This window comes from Gorilla gorilla, chromosome 17 (genome assembly GCF_029281585.2).
Source record: "Gorilla gorilla gorilla isolate KB3781 chromosome 17, NHGRI_mGorGor1-v2.1_pri, whole genome shotgun sequence".
Taxonomy (NCBI): domain Eukaryota; kingdom Metazoa; phylum Chordata; class Mammalia; order Primates; family Hominidae; genus Gorilla; species Gorilla gorilla.
This window is the reverse complement of record NC_073241.2, coordinates 88,703,685-88,713,931: the sequence shown is the minus strand read 5'-3', so window position 1 is coordinate 88,713,931 and position 10,247 is coordinate 88,703,685. Positions and strand designations below refer to the sequence as shown.

Sequence of the window (10,247 nt, the reverse complement as noted above, 5' to 3'; positions counted from 1 at the left end):
AAAGATATGTGACTTTGTTATAGGTCATGCCAATGGCAAGATTAGAGAATAGGGCTCCTGGTTGATAATTCGGTGCACTTTTTTTTTTTATTTTTAATAGAGGCAGGCTCTCGCTCTGTTACCTAGGCTGGAGTACAGTGGTGTAATCATAGCTCACTGCAGCCTCAAACATCTGGGCCTAAGCAATCCTCCCACCTCAGCCTCCCAAGTAGCTAGAACTACAAGTGCACACCACCATGCCAAGCTAAGTTTTAAATTTTTTGTAGAGATGGGGTCTAGCTATGTTGCCCAGGCTGGTTGCTCAGTGCACTCTTGAGTGCAGCATGCCACATACTTTGATCCATGTACTGGTCAGCCACACGCTTATGATACACCCAATTAAATACACGAAAAGCTCCTGCATATTGTTACTAATAAAAGAAATGCAATTTAATACTCAATAATATACCAATCTTCACCCAACTTGGAGAAGTTCAAAAAAGCAAGAAAACTGGCAAGATTACTGGGATTGCATTAACAGGACTCAGGAGGCAACTTGAAGTGGCTTCTACTAGAATGGTTTTGGCATTATCAAGGATAATAATTGGCACGGACTGAAATCCATCAAATATGCTAAAATCCATGAGTTCAAAATGACGTCAAACAAACAGAAAAACAATGACAGCCAACAACAAGAAAAATAATGTTATTTTAGGAGGATGCCTGAGAACCAACTCTGTAGTTTAAAACTAGTTTGTTTGTTTTTTTTTTAAGTAAAAGCATTTTCCTGCTTATACTGTACATCAAAGTTAATAAATAGTTGATGAGAGGAAATTACTTTTTCTAGAAGCATCCCACTAATAAATGAAGAGGACATGATGGAATTAGAATGTCACCATTTTATCAAACCTAATGAAATAACGAATCTAGGAAATGATGGTCAGTACCTGCTCATAACCAGGCACGATGCGCCTCCTAATGGAAGTTCACATTGCCCTCTGCCTATGAACTATTCTTGCCAAAAATTCCAACTGGGTTGGCCAGCGCTTCTGATGGCTCAGCATTCTCACAAACATGGCCTTTATCCGGGCCTCTGAGGTTCTCACTTGCTGTTTTGCAATAAACTCCTAACTGATCCTTCAGCATCTTATAGCCCTCCAGCCTCCTCATGTCAAATCACCGGAGTAATCCATGTAAAATGTGTGTCTGTCTGCAGCTCCCAGCTGCTCTAACTGGTCAGGCCCTGCTGTGGGTTGAATTGTGCCCTCCCCAAGCACGTTCAAGTCCTAAGCCCTGGTACCTATGAATGTGACCTCATTTGGAATAGGGTCTTTGCAGATATAATCAAGTTAACATGAGCTCATAATGGATTAGGGTGGACCTTAATCAGTGAGTGGTGTCCTTATAAAAAGGAAATTTAGACACAGAAACACAGAAGGAAGATGGCCGCATGCAGACGAAGGCAGACATTGGAGTGATGCAACCACAAGCAAGGAAATGATAGAGATTGCTAGCAAGCACCAGAAGTGAGGGGAGCTACCTTTCTAGCTTATCTGCAGAGGATCCGTCCCTCATACCCTATGTCAGCTCCACCGAGTCAATCACAGTTCCTCAAGGGAGCCAGGCTCTTACATCTTTCTGACCTTTGTACATATTGCTCCCTTCGCCAATAATCACTGTCATCCTCTCTGCTACTCAGATGCCCCCTGGTCTTTGAAATCTTAGCTTTCCCACTGGACAGAATTAAAGTTTTTATGGGACCCCAAAGAACTCGTGCCCACCTCTTCCTTTATGTTTTCCAAGCAGCATTTTAGTAGATTCCCACACCAGACATGAGCTCTGCCACAACAGGGAGAACATCTGATTCTTTCCACAATCCCAGTGCCCAGCAGAGTAATAATCATCTTAATATGAATTAATATTAATAATAATATTAAGCAGCTAATGGAATTGTGTGATTCCTAAGTTCCAAGTACTGTTCTAAGCCTTTTGCATGTATTGACTCAGTTAATTCGCATAATTCTGAATCATTATTCCCACCTTATAGATGAGAAAACAGAGGCGCAAAAGGTTAAGTGACTTGCCCAGCATCACTCTCAGTAAATGTTGGAGGTGTGATTCAAAGCCACTCTAGATTCAGAGGTCATGCTTTTTTTTTTTTTTCTTTTTTTTGAGACGCAGTCTCGCTCTGTTGCCCAGGCTGGAGTGCAGTGGCGCAATCTCGGCTCACTGCCAGCTCCGCCTCCCAGGTTCACGCCGTTCTCCTGCCTCAGCCTCCCGAGTAGCTGAGACCACAGGCGCCCACCACCACGCCCGGCTAATTTTTTGTATTTTTAGTAGAGACGGGGTTTCACCGTGTTATCCAGGATGGTCTCGATCTCCTGACCTTACGATCCACCCGCCTCGGCCTCCCAAAGTGCTGGGATTACAGGCGTGAGCCACCGCGCCCGGCAGGTCATGCTTTTGACCACTGCTCTACGGCCTCTCCAGAGGTAAGTAGTGTAGGTGACCAGAAGATTGGATGGGGATAGGGAGTAGGAAGTAGGGGATGAATAAATGAATGAATACGCAATACCTTCTCTTCCTAAGTGTTAATATGTAAATCTAACCAATCCATGGTTCTTTGTTTTTCAGGTTACCAGGTGCAAACCCCAGAGTTGGAAGCACAATTTGAGAATGCAGGTAAGCGACGCTGAATGGAATGGCAAGGGAACCCAGTGGTTTCTGTGTGATCTGTGATTCACCCACGTATGAATCCAGTTACTGAAATTGACCTTTTGTCCACAGTGCTCTCTTCCGGATTCCAGTGGCCATGCTCCTGACTCCTCGATTTTTATCTCTTGCACCTTTTTTCACCTTCCTGCCCTTGACAACTGTTCAGTTCTTCTTTTCAAGCTTGCTGAACTGCATTCTACTTAATTTGGACCTAATTCAGCTTTGCTCATTTTCGTTTGAGTTTTCAACAAGATATTGACTAGGTCTATTAGCCTGGTGTTTTCTCGAAGCAATGTATGTGCATTTTAAAGTTTTTAGTATCCAGACCATTACTGAAGTGCTACAAAATTAAGACACCATTAGCAACCGCCCACTAACCCCACAATAGCTCTTGAAGAACTACCATTTGGTGTGTTTTTTGCCCTTGCTCTTTATAGTCTTGTTTTGAAAATTATGGTACAATACACATAACACAAAATTTACCATTAGTGACACTTAGTAAGTACATTGACAGTGTTGTGCAACCATCACCACTATCTAGTTTGGGGTTTTCATCACCTCTAAAGGAAACCCTGTACCCATTAGTCAGTCTCTCCATTCTCTCCTCCCCGCTGCCCTTGGCAACCACCATCTGCATTCTGTCTCTGTGGATTTGCCTATTTTGAATATTGCATATACACGGAATCATGTAATATGTGGCCTAACATGTCTAGCTTCTTTCACTTAGCATGTTTTCAAGATTTATCCCTGTTGTAGCACGTATCAGTACTTCATTCCTTTTATGGCTGAATAATATCCCATTATATGGATAGACCACATTTGTTTATCCTTTCATCAGTAAATGAACATTTGGGCTGTTTCTACCTTTCGTTTATTGTGTATAGTGCTGCTCTGAATATTTATGTACAAGTTTTTCTTTGAACATCTGTTTTCAATTCTTTTGGGTATATTCCCAGAAGTGGAAATGTTCTAAGTGAGTAACTATGTTTGCATTATTGAGGAACAGCCAAACTGGCTTCCACAGTGGCTGCTCCACTTTTTATTCCCACCAACAAAGTGAAAAGGTTCCAGTTTCTCCACATCCTCACCAACACTTGTTATTTTCCTTCTCAAAAAAAGTATAACCATCCTAATGGGTGTACCATGGAGTCTTTTTAAAGCATAGATATCATTCTTGAAGTGCTTCTTCAAGTTCACGTACGCATGCAGCATCCAGAGATTTTGTAAAAGTATAGATTCTGCTGCAGCCAGTCTGCAGTGGGATCTGAGATCTTCCCGGGGGTGATGGTTCTGCTGGTCCACTAGATTTGTGGAGCAGCAGAGATCACATAGAAAGATGATAGCAGCCTTTGCTTGAAACCCTCTGGTCACTTCCCACTGCAGTTAGAATATACTTCAAACCCCTTTCCATGGTTAGCAGGTCCCTGTCAATCCTTCCAGCCTCCTCTGCCTCCATTCTCCCACTTCTGACCACACTCCCTTCATTCTGGGCTTCTCTTCTGCTCCTTGAACATGCCATGTTTTTCCCGCCACTGGGACGTTACATTGTTGTCCCTCTGCCTGGGACTCTCTGCCCCCAATCTTCACTGAGCTGCCTCTTTATCCCTCAAGCTTCAGCTCCAATGTCTTCCCAACCAAAAGGCTTCCCAGAGCCCTCTACCTAAACCACCAAGGTTTCCTGCCTACCAGTCTCTCTATCTCACTCTCTGGTTTTTGTTTATTTGCTTTTACAGCACTTACCAATATCACAATTTGAAATTTTATTTTTAAAAGCTTGTCCATAGTTTTATTGTCTATCTCTCCCCTCTGGCCCATAAAACACTACGACGCCAAGGTCTTGTTTTTCTCATTCATTGCTCTATCCCTAATGCGAAAACAGTGCTAGGTTCTGTTCATCTAGGTGCACAATAAATGCTTATTCAATGAATGAATGAGTTGATTACAGTTTCAGGACTTCCTCTTGCATGTCCCCATGGTTTTCAGATATGGCCATGTGTATCTAAAATGTCACCCAGAGAATACTATATTGTCAGAATTATAGACATGGAACACCTTCCCAAAGACTTCCAGACCATTGAAACAGCCATCAGACAAACTGCCACAGTTTAACTCAGCCTACCAATTGGCTTCTTCATTGTCTGCTTCCACATCTACTTTTCCCACCAGGGTTTTTGTATCTGTTTATAATTACTCTGAGAAAGGAAAATATGATGTCCCTTCTCCCCGTGCTGGTTCTATTTTCCTTTGTAAGCACACAGAACTGTGTGAACATCTCAGATGAGCATCATAGAGTTTTTCTCATAAGCCCATCTAATAAGCAGCAGATTTCCCTGACTTCTTGTGTCTTCATTATATGAGGAGGTATTTTCCATTTCCCTTGGTGGAGTCTGTATCTCATTTTCACTTTTTACCTTTGGGCTTGAAAACTCTAAATTTCTTTGAGGCTTGTTTGGGACCCTGCCCTGCCTCTTGCTCATCTGTCTTATTTGGGTTTCAACAAACCAGAGCATTTTGAGCTTTATTCTATCAGATAGATTTCCTTTTGTCTTTTCCACTTTTTGTTGACGTTGGGTGTTTATTTCTTTATCATTAATACAGTTTCCTACATAATCATCCATAGATCCAAATAGGTCCCTTCAGCCTTTATACTTCTATTCCAGAGAATTTTAAGATGAGTCCCCTACAACTGTGAAAGCAGTCCTTTCCCCATTTAGTTTCAGATTTAAAGTGAATCATCTCTTTCCATTCCCTGTGGTCTAAATCTGATCAGTTTAGCTTCACTTGCCTTCCTTACACCCTCAAATCTGTCCTGATGGAAGAATTAGCTCAAAAGGGCACGTACTTCATCAGATGCTGAAAACACACCACACTGGTCTTATTTTCCTGGGTAAGAAATCAGTCTTTGCCAAAATGTCTTTGCTTTTTATCCCTTTCTGCCTTAACCCAGAAGTTCAATCCTCTCTGCTTTCACTTGTTTCTTGAGTTGGTGATTATGGGCAGCCATACATTGGCCTTGGTGATAAATCATTCCAGCTCCTCTTTCTTGTTGCTCGATATCCAGGAATGTACTGTACCAGATGAATGTCCAGCTGCTTAGATGTCACTCTTATTTATTGCACTTTCGTGCTGGCTTCTATGCATCCTTCAGTAGTCTATGAGCTCCTTCTGGCAGACACTGTATTTTATTGATCTTTATTTCTCCAGCAGCTAGCATAGTGCTCACCTCACAATAGAGTCTTAGTAAATATTTAGAGACTGCTGAATGAATATCCCATGATCCTTTACCTTACAAGCCGAGAGACACAATACCCAGGTACACAAGACTCTTAATGAACATGGAAAGAGAACATACAGGTAAGTGTGCAGTGTGGTTCAGTAAGTGTTCAAAGACAGGAAATAAATAAGAGCTCATAGAGTTTTAGAAGGCTTTGTAGAGAATGTAAGACCTAAATTTGACCATTAGAAGAAAGAGAGAGAGAAGCATTGAGGAAGTGACGAGGGCGCTTAAATTTTCCACTCTGTCCCTCTCAAGTTTTCTCATGGGAATGCCTTTGTTTTTCTTTTCCTCTTATTGTAGCATCTCCATCACTGGGTCGCCTGCAGTCTTCTCTTCCACCTTTACCAACCTGGTCTAAAAATCCTCTTATAGTGCTTCTCTGTGCAACCCTATCTTATTTTTTAGCCCAGCATGGAGTATCAAGGGCTCTGATGGACAATACAAGTTTTGTCTCCTCTTCCGAAACTCCCTTGGGCCACTCTCACAGCCTAGTGTACTAACTGAGGCTGCCCCTCAGGAAAAACCAGGCTGGGGGGTAATTAGGTCATAGGAAACACTGAAACCAGAAGATTCAGCTGGAGACTAGCCTAAAATTCATAAATACAGATTGGCCTGGCTTGAACTCACAATAGGCTAATTTTAGATCTGTGGATTTGGTCCAGCAGAACAGTGACAATTATATCCTTTCTCTAAACGTTTTGCCTCCACTGGCTTTGGAAGCATTTCTTTTCTATCACTGAGTCATTCAATAGCAATATAATTGTTATGTCCATTTCCCTGGCTCTAACAGGTTTGGGAGCCAGTTACCTTTCCCAGTTCATTAACCGACTGGCTTTCGCATTAACAGCCCCTCCATCGGGGGTTGCCTTGGAGACAAAGCTTCCTGTGGGTAATCCAAGATTATCTAGCTCTTTGTCCTACATGTGACCCTTAATTACTTGCTAAATTAGAATGGTTTTCTGAAAATCACAAGCGGAGGTTAATATGTTCTTCCAGAGCTGGTCAAGCTAAGATGACACTGAATTCACAGGGAATTCAAGTTACATGATCCCTGAAGGCGTCTCTTTGAGTAAGAAGATGAACTCTCCCCCTGGGAGGCACTGCCCCCCCATAAAGCCCCTGTCACTCACTGTCCCTCCGCCTGCTTTTCTAGTTGTGGTTTAATCTTCTCAGGACAATTCACTATGTCAATATTGAGCAGATTCATTCTGGTGCAGGATCCTGTATCCATTTGTCTTTGATAACTAGTTGCTTTAAATTTGAGTACATATTTATATCATAATTGCAAGGTTTTACTCTTTATTTACACAATTACAAGTCTTCATGTACCCATGTGGGACAGGCAAGGGAACTGAAGAAGCTATTAAAATACCGAAAGTAAACACTTTGGGTAAAAGAGTTTGAGCACTAGAGTGTCCTTCCTAACATTTGATAGGCCTCAAAGGGAGATTAGTAGAAAGGGAGACTCTTAGAATGCCCTTAATGAGCTGCCTCTTCAAATGCTTTTTGGAAGTAAGTTCTATGTAAGTAATGCAGATATTGAATGAGAATTTCATTAACAATCATAAATGTAGCTTTACTTAAGATGTTTAGTTATCTAGACTATAATGAAGCTACTGAGTAGAGTTCTAGAAGTTAAAAAAGAAAAAAACAGCAACAACAAAAAAACCACTGTCTTAAAATTTAAAATATTATGGATAGATCTCAACATTAAAGTATCAAACTAATAATGGTATGTAGCCTGGAATCTCACAGGGATCCTTCCAAAAAGTGTTTAGGAAACCAAACTGAATGGGCTCGTGTTAGAAATAAACATAATCGGTGATTTAACGCCTCAAATCATTCACTCAGATTTCCGAAGGAGTCGTTGGCAGATTGCTACAAACCTATTCAATCCAGAGGCTTGACTGAGTACGTATAAAGCTTTGAGTGTTTGTGGTTATATTCAACTGTGTGCCACCTTTAGAAATATCTAAGCATCTATGGTGTATAAGGTGTCATATAGCCCCCATTTTGTTGAACTGTAGTCATCTAAGTAGAAATCAGCAGAGAAGTCCTATGAAAATCGCTTTATGACATTTGGTCACATCTATCATTACATATGTGTAGCACCAGAAAATTGACTCTGCCTGTAACATACTTAAATTAGCATCAGAGTATATTTCTTTTAGAGGAAATTTTGGTAAATCCTGGAGTGGTTACCAAGGAAAACTGAGATTGTCTTTGATATTGTTTTAAAGTAGTTTCATTCAGCATTTTCTGAAGTATGATTCTCAAGATAAAAGTCCTGCAGCATGTTAATAAGTGTTACGCAAAAAGGATTCTGTGATTAAATAAACTAGGGGAAATGTTGTATTAAAACGAAGTTACTTTTTTAAAAATTTAATTAATTGTTACCACTGAAGAATTTCCAGGAGCTTTTAACACTTAAATGTGCACTATGAAAATTCAAGTCTCCTAAATGTATTTACTTACACAATTCCCGTTCTCATAGTACCCCATAGCATCTCCTGGAAGCAGCGAGTTCTAAGCAGCACACTCTGGGAAACACCTTTATATATATTTCTTAGCCTGCTTTGGCTAATAGGTGCAGATATAACCAATAAAAAAATTGATGATTCAACATTCCAATATCACACCCTCAAAACCTAACTTCAAAAAGATTGTTGAACTCCTTCTTCAATTCTTTTTTTTTTTTTTTTTTAGACGAATCTCACTCTGTCACCCAGGCTGGAGTGCAGCGGCGCGATCCCAGCTCACTGCAACCTCCGCCTCCCGGGTTCAAGCAATTCTCTGCCTCAGCCTCCCAAGTGACTGGGATTACAGGCGCCCGCCACCATGCCCAACTAATTTTTTTGTATTTTTAGTAGAGATGGGGTTTCACCATCTTGACCAGGCTGGTCTTGAACTCCTGACCTTGTGATCCACCCACCTTGGCCTCCCAAAGTACTGGGATTACAGGTGTAAGCCATCGCGACTGGCCTGTTCAATTCTTTTGATAGTTTATGTCTTTCTGTTAATTCAGTGATTTCTACTAACTCCCACCTATAGGAGATTGTATAATTACTCCAAATATTTGCTGCCCCTCCCTGTGATTGGATTATATGTCCCTGCCCCATTGCTGTCATGTGACCTCTTTGGGCCAACAGACTGAATAAAAATGACGTGCTGCCTCTGAGCAGAAGCTCAGCAGTCATGGTGCGGCTCTGCCATGTTCTTTCTTCCTCCTGAGCAGCCCTTCCACTTCATCTGGCTGCTTCTTTACTTGTGTCCCAGAAGGAAGATGTGGAACAAAGCCTCACTGGCTTGCAATCAACATGTCACATGTATGAGAAGCATAGCCTTGTGCTCGTAAGCCACCGCTTCCTGTTCCCCATTCAGCTCCTTCCCAGGAACAAGGGAGATAGTGATGCTCCTTCCGAGGAATAGATGATGCTTTTCCTGCCTCATTACCTTTACTCATGCTGTTCCCCTGGCTGGAAGCCCCCTCCTGACCCTGGCTGTCTTTAAAACTCGCCCTCATCTTTTTAAAGCCCAACTGAAATATCACCTCTATGATAAAAACATTTTTGATCGCCACCCCTGCCAAGGTAGCATTGATCATTCTCTCCCTTTTTATGCCCTCACTGTACCCTGTACCAATTTCCAAATTTCCGGGTGCAAAGCTTCACCTGGGAGCTTGTTGATGAGATCCCTGCACACCTTGTCCTACTCCAGTATGGTTCAGTGGGGTCTGGGGTTAGGGACCAGGAACCTTGGTTTTAAGTAAGCATTCCCATGTGATCTGATCAGTCTGGTCCAAGGACACTACCTTGAGAAGCACTGTCACTGGAACACCAACAGCACCTTTGGCACGCTTTGGTTTGCACACCTGTCTACATCTACTAGACTGTGTCCTCCAAGCAGAAACCAAGGCTTGTGCAGCCAAAGCTCCTAGATTGGCTCATGGTAAAGGCTCAGTAAAAGTTAAGTGAAATACACACCACAATTTGTCAAATTGAAAACTTTCATACTATCAAGGATCAACAGAAAGATAATTGCTCCTTTGTAAGCAGAACACACTAAAATAAAGCACAATGTAATGCTGCCCCTAGGAATCAGGCATATTTTTTCCATATATAAATAGACTATCATTGTCAACAAGCTCTTCTGTTTTTCACTTTTCCCTAGAGAAGCACAGTCTATGAGCTCCCTTAGTAACCCATTCCAATATTTTGCCACCATTTTTTTAAATAGGCAATGCTTTCTTTACCTGAACTTAATTCTGAAGTTTTAA

General features: G+C 41.6%; 1 long non-coding RNA gene across 1 annotated transcript; it reads left to right on the top strand.

The window, feature by feature from the left end:
- Positions 1-2,061: 2,061 nt before the first annotated feature.
- LOC129528300 (uncharacterized) lies at positions 2,062-8,250 on the top strand. Its single transcript, XR_008673537.2, has 3 exons — positions 2,062-2,471; positions 2,614-2,661; positions 2,767-8,250. It is a non-coding gene; the product is annotated as an uncharacterized lncRNA (long non-coding RNA).
- The last annotated feature ends 1,997 nt before the right edge of the window (positions 8,251-10,247 follow it).